Below are 6,905 nucleotides of genomic sequence, written 5' to 3' on the forward strand. Positions count from 1 at the left end.
GTGTGGAACGAAAAGTTATCCCACCATGGCTTGAAACTGGTCCACGTTTAGATCAGTGGGGATGGAAGTGTCTCTCAAAGTTTTGTCAAGAATAGCCTTATGTGCGGGGGATATGCGTAAAAGCTCAAGGATGGAGATAAGGGCAGGTGTCCTCCCTAACTGCTCTACCAGATCATACTCAAGTTTGGTTGATGAGGAAGCGGTGGTTTTATCTAGGGCACCTTGCAAAGTGACCTTACCTCGACAGGTTGTGACATTACATTTGGAGGTAGATTCAAAAGAAGGTCCAATCCCTTTTAGGACAACTTTGGGTAGAATTTTTAGGTGTTTTGTCCTTATGATAATGGTAGAGACATAGATGTCATCGAAATGTAATTAATAGTTGAATCATAGTTATAGGATGCTCTTGTATAGTTGGTCTACTCATCTGTAGCTTTGGCTTTTCCCTTGTCATGTTTAGGGAATGGTTCCTTAAACATCTCATGTTCTTGATTGGATGAATTTCCTTCGATCTCAATGTCACCTCTATCAATAAGATCTTGTATGATGTTCTTCAGCCGATGACAATTTCCTGTTTTATGTCCCTTGCTCTTGTGATATTCATAGTTTTCATCATCATTCCACCAATTTGGTTTGACTTTTGGCTCATATGGAGGATAGTATAGAATTGTTATTATCTTGTTTGCCACTAGCTTCTTGAAAGCTGACACAAGTGGTTCTCCCAATGGGGTGTATTTCCTTCATGGTTTGGAAGTTATTTAAGTATTCACTTGGTTGTTTGTAGAACTTGATCCAGAAAGAATGATTTTGGGTCTGACTGTGTTAGCATCAACAACACCATCATTTACTGTGTTCTTGTTCTTGTTCCAAAATCGTGGCTTGTCTTTTCCTTTAAAGTCCTCTTTGTTTTCTTTGAATATCTTAACGACTCCTTGCTCAATTAAGACCTTCTCTATTGCTAAGCCTTTCTCAATGACATCCTTGAAAGTGGACAAGCAAGCTTTCCTTAGATCATAACAAATGTCTTTGTTGACATTCTGTGTGAACATCTCTACCATTTGTTTTTGTGGAATTTAACAAGAGCATCTGCTGGCTAAATTCCTCCATCTTTGTAAGAATGATGAAAATGGATCCCCATCCTTTTGCTTGGTGTTACACAAAGTGGTGACTGATATGTCCATCTCTATGTTGTATGAGAAATGTTGGATAAAAGCTTATGCTAGATCACCCCAAGACTTAGTTCTAGGCGGAAGTTGGGAGAACCATTCCATAGCTTGATCACCTAAGCTTTATGGGAATAGTCTCATCGAGTAGGTTTCTTCTGATGCTACCTCAATACAAGTAGTGAAAAACTATCTTATATGTGCCTTAGGGTCTCCTTTGCCTCTATACTTATCAAACTTAGGTGTCATGAAATGTGTAGGAAAAGGAGGCATTGGAATGCTTTTGTCAAATGGATAGTGACATATGTCTCTCATTGTGTAAGTTGGCTTCAGTGTATTTATGTCCTCTATTTTCTTTTGTAAGTCATTTATTTGTTGTTTCAAATTGTTCTTAGGTGGAGACCGACTTCTTGGACCATATCCCATGCCTGAGCTACTAGGTGGAGGAGGAGCATACTGCATGTATGGATGGTATTGATCATACACATGTTTATATGGAGGAGGTCTATAATGATGTTGCGTATAGGAACCACCTGGTATAGAGTTATAATGAGGAATGGAATACCTGCTTTATCCATGTATATCATATTCTACATGCATGTCATGAGTTTGTTCTAGTGTGTTTCCCCCAAATTTGACACGGGGTTTTATTGTGTCCAAATTTTGAGCATGCCTCTGGATATCCAATTGTTTTGGAGGTTGGTCCTTAGAATTGGTATGCAATTGAGTGTATTTATCTGCATAAGACTTCCATAACAGTCTGCGTAGACGGAGTTGTTCATGAGATGCTCTTTCATGAGTATCATAAGCTTGACCGTGTTTATTTGGGACCTCAGGTTTTTGAAAGAAAGATGATGGAGACTCAGGAACAAAACGTGGTCCTCTAGTACCTCCACTATTAGGTCTCCTTTGATCCATGTTGAGTTGAGTTTCTTTCATATGTCGATTTTCCATTATTTGAGACATGTCAAAATCATGAGGTTTTTTAGCTCCACTTTGTACCATCACTTGTACGAAATATTGTCTATCTCTTCTCATGATTTAATCAACCAATCTATTAAAATGGGGATCCATGATAGAGTCTTCCACTTCTGCTGAATGTACATAAAAGTTGTTTGTATTGTCATTGTGCATATAATTGTTGTTTGTGTTATCCATGTTCTCAACATTTTGAGTGTTTCTATAAGTGTCCATGTCAGGTAATGTGGTATGATTAGAATTGAAGAAACTATCATTGTCATACTCATAGGCACTCATGTTTGCGAACTCTTGAGCCTCTTTAGCTTCTCTCCTAGATTTTTGGGAATGAGTTTCAACCATGAACTAGGTCTTGACCAAGATGTGTGAGACTAGATGAAAATGGAAAGAGTATGGAAGATCAAGAGTTGGATGGAATGTAAATGAATCTGAGGTTTACTTGTAATGTCCAAAGTGTAAGACCAAGTATGTATGTAGTAGAGTAGGTGTGGCTTCCAAAGAGATGATAGTTTCTCTTGACGAGGTAAGTTGACCTTGACTCTAAGTAAGATCAAACCCAAAGGTGATAGACCTTGATGAGGGACCACTTAGCAAAATGTTGTTGTATGTAGTGTGTTGACAAAGTAAGATGAGGACAAGCAAGTGACTCTTGGACTCAAGTTTAGACAAATGTGAATGTAATGCAAGGTGTAAAGCAATGATGAACTTTGTGAGACCCAGGAATAGGCTAAATGCTAGATGAAAACCCAGAGAAATGATCTAGGAAGCTCAATGAGTTTGAAACTGACTGCTCTTGTTTGCTGGACTGTAAGGTTTTTTTCAATTCTGAACATAGACATGCCTGTATGCTTCACAGATGCGGTTTTCCGTCACAAATGTTTTTTAACACTGCACATACACATTTCTAAGATTTTCTAAATGTAGTTTTTTTTGTGATAGCACAGATGCGACTAAATGACACAAATTCTATCATAGACGTTTTTGAACACTGCACAGATGCGTTTCTGAGATTTTGTAAATGCAGTTTTGCTTGTGATAACACAGACGGGTTTTTATCCTGCACAGACACGGCTAAATGACACAGACGTTGTTGAACACTGCACATATGTGTTTCTAGAAACTAAGTGCAATTTTTTCAATTTTGTAAAGTTGTTGTTGTGACCAAATTTGAATTTTTGACTTTTTTTTGTGACAAGAGGACACAATGTTGATGAGGACTCAATGTTTGCAAGTGTTTGGACTCAAAATGACTCAAAGAATTTTTTTTTGTTTGATGTAAAAATATTTTGCATACACTTGAAGACACAAAAGACACAATGTTTTGATGTTTGATCTTGAATGTTTGAATGTTCAAAAGAAGACAAGCATCATTCTTATGGCTGGCCAGGACAATAGTTGTTGATCCCACAAGGGGTTTCCCTCGAGGATACGCTATTCAGAGCGGATAATTAGATGTTTGACCCCACTGTCTCCATCCTCGACACTCACTTCTCTGGGGCAGCCAAGCATCAGTCCCCACAAAAACTCCCCATGGCGAACTTTGTATCTCTACTAAGAACTGTATGTGTGTGGGCCGCTCTAGAGGCCCAACCTCCTGCCCCAACAACTAGAAAGATTTTGGATTTCTAAAACAAAAAGGTGCTAATAAGGGCATCCGCTCGTGTGGCCATACATGCGACACTTTTAGCTGTGTAAATACAGAAGGCTCCTAGCCAGTAGGGGTTACGCCCTATAACTGATCAAATAAATTTGATCAAACAGGTTTATGGGGAGACATATTGTTGGTATGAACTAATCAACACACGTTACCCATGGCTTTTACCATGGATACAGTTATTTATAATGGTTCAAAAGAGGTGGATTTTCCTCGCTACCACTTGGATATTCTCTTCTAACTAGTAGTCCTAATGACCACACGGGGAGACATGCCCTCTAGAGATTAAACAAAAAGAGCCTATTGCTCAAGACACAAAAGACACTAGTTCAATTTTAGTGCACCAAATGAAGTGTTTGCTAGTCTATGAAAAACAAAGCACATAATGAAGATCAAAAGAAAACCCTTGCCAAAATTTTGCAAGAAAGATTTGTTAGTAGTTTTGCAATAATACCCCTCCTACAAGAACACAAGTGAGGTAAATTTTAGATCCAAAAGACTGTGAAAAAGGGGCCTTCGACAAGACGTGTTGCTTCAAGGACAAGCTACACCAATTTGTTAGCTAGATCACAAGATGTTAGCCCGAATAAACCAGATCTGAAATCCAAATGACAAAATAAAGCCTTAAAACTGGAACAAAAACCGAAAAATGTGAAATCAGAAACACATACGCGATAAAACCTAATGCAAATATGGTTAAAGATCACAAACGTGCCTAAAACCCTCACAAATGCGCCTAGACAAAACAAACGCGGTTCTAGAACATAGACGCGACCAAAAGATGCGCATACACGATTCAGAAACATAGACACAACCTTGCAATCTGTAAAAAAAAGTAAAATAATGTCGAATGCAGACGCGATTACAAAGGTCACAAACATGATAGAAAATAAAAAAACGTGATTCCGATATGTGCAGACGCGAAAATGTTGAAATTTTGTTGGAAAATGTCAAATCTACAACTTCAAAAACACAAAATTTGCGACAAAAGATGTTAAATGCAAAAGGACAAGAGTCCCACCGGGCATGCCAAAATATTTATGGTAAAAATGGAATAAAAATATTGAAAGACTCAAATAGATTCAACCACAAAACCCTAGCCTAACAACAACAAAGATCCACCATAACATATGAAGATTACCTAAGACAATGCAAATCAACAAATCCGAAAGATTATACCATCACATGTCCAATAGGGTTTGGATCTCCATTCTTCCTATCTCCATTGATCTTGCTTGATATATTTGCTCTCAGATTTTATGTGTGCATAAGAGCTCAACAAAGAACGAAAATGTGGTTGCAAGTAGGCTTGATCGCATATGAAAGTCCGAATGCTAGAATGCTTGAAGGATTGATTAGGGTTGATAATGAAGGAAGCATCTCCTTATATATAAGACACTATAAGAAATGAAGGGATAAGATTGAGAGGTGTAAAAGATAAATGGTCGGCTAGGATTATAGGGTAGGTAAAAGAATAAGAAAATAATGAGAGGGTAGGTAGTGTAGAAATTAAGAGATAAATGACATGTGTCATGGATAGAAAAAAGATAATGAATTAATTAAATAAATAAAGATTCATTTAATTAATAGAAGAAGTGGGATAATTAAATAAATAAAAGTATTTATTTAATTTAGGAAAAGGATAATTTAAATAAATAAATGTATTTATTTAAATGAGAAATAAGGTTAGAAAAGGGTAAATAAATTAATTAAATAAATAAAGATTTATTCAATTAATAGAAGAATTAGGCTTAAAATAATTAAATAAATACAAATATTTATTTAATTAGATAGGACAATTTTAGGTGTCTACAATATTTATTTAATATTTATTCTTCTATTAAATAGTTAATTTGAAAAGATTAATTTATTTAATTCATTTCGTGTCTTTCTATTAATTAATTTAATTGAAATATTTTATTAATCAATTCATTTATCCTTTTCTTCTAATCAATTAATTAAATATCTAATATTTAATTATCCCTCTAAATCAATTAAATATCTAATATTTAATGGTTATTCTTCTATCCTATAATCTCAAATATTAAATGATTTCTTAACTTATTTAATTTCATTTCCAACTCACCTTTGATCTCCACTTCATCTTTCCTTTGCCAACTCATCCATCATGTGGCTAAATTAATTTAAAAAAATTAAAATAATAAAACATTTACTAGCCACTTATCTTCAACTTCTCAAAATAAATGAAATATTGTGTACGCACACATATTTCTTAACCTTCTTCTATATTCTCTCCAACATCCCTACATCTTAGGAAGGACTTGAGTCCACTTGTCCTCTCCTGCCTAAATCTTCTCCAACCATCCCTAGATTCCCTTAGTCAGCAACCTAGTCAAGGTGAGATGAGTGACACTTGTGTTCTCCTTCCCCCTTTTTCTCAACGTTCACCTTTGCTCACAACCATCCAAATCTGCAGATTTGATCATGACCGTTGATCTAGGACACATCATCTTATCCTCTCAAAGTCTATAAATATGGGAGTTTGAGTTGAGAAAAAGTTAGTCTTCAAGTGAGTTTTCAAGTTAACAATTTGTGAAAATTTATGCATCAGTGAGCTTTAATCTTGAAGCAATTTAGCATAATCATTTAGCTTTAAATCATTTGAATTGCATATCATAGTATCAGTTAACTATCAGTTATTAGTCTATTCTTCATATGCCATCTTGGAAGCTATGAGTGCTTGTCTGAGAGCACATCATCTGCAACCAGGAATAGTGGAGTTAGGACACAATGAGACTTAAATCATGAAGGTAAAAATAATGTTTTTATTTTAATATTCATTTCATGTAGTTTCATTGGTTGAGTTTGGATTTCCTGTAGAATTTCCTTTGTATTTTGTGAAACTAACACGTTGCAGGTAGTATTCTGATGATGAAATTCAAGTCGACACACTCTCGAACTCAGCTTCTTCTGGACTAATAGTCAATCCTTCTTGACTATCTATTAGTTCTTCCATGGTTCTTCCATACCTTGGTATGTCTTGCTCAATATTTGATAAAAATCTGATATTTCTTGATACTTGATCAATAACTATTTGTGTTCCTTGTGGTGTTACTTCTTGTTCTTTTTCATCCATTTTCTTTTGTTTT

The sequence above is a fragment of the Cryptomeria japonica genome, chromosome 8, assembly GCF_030272615.1.
Source record: "Cryptomeria japonica chromosome 8, Sugi_1.0, whole genome shotgun sequence".
Taxonomy (NCBI): Eukaryota; Viridiplantae; Streptophyta; class Pinopsida; order Cupressales; family Cupressaceae; genus Cryptomeria; species Cryptomeria japonica.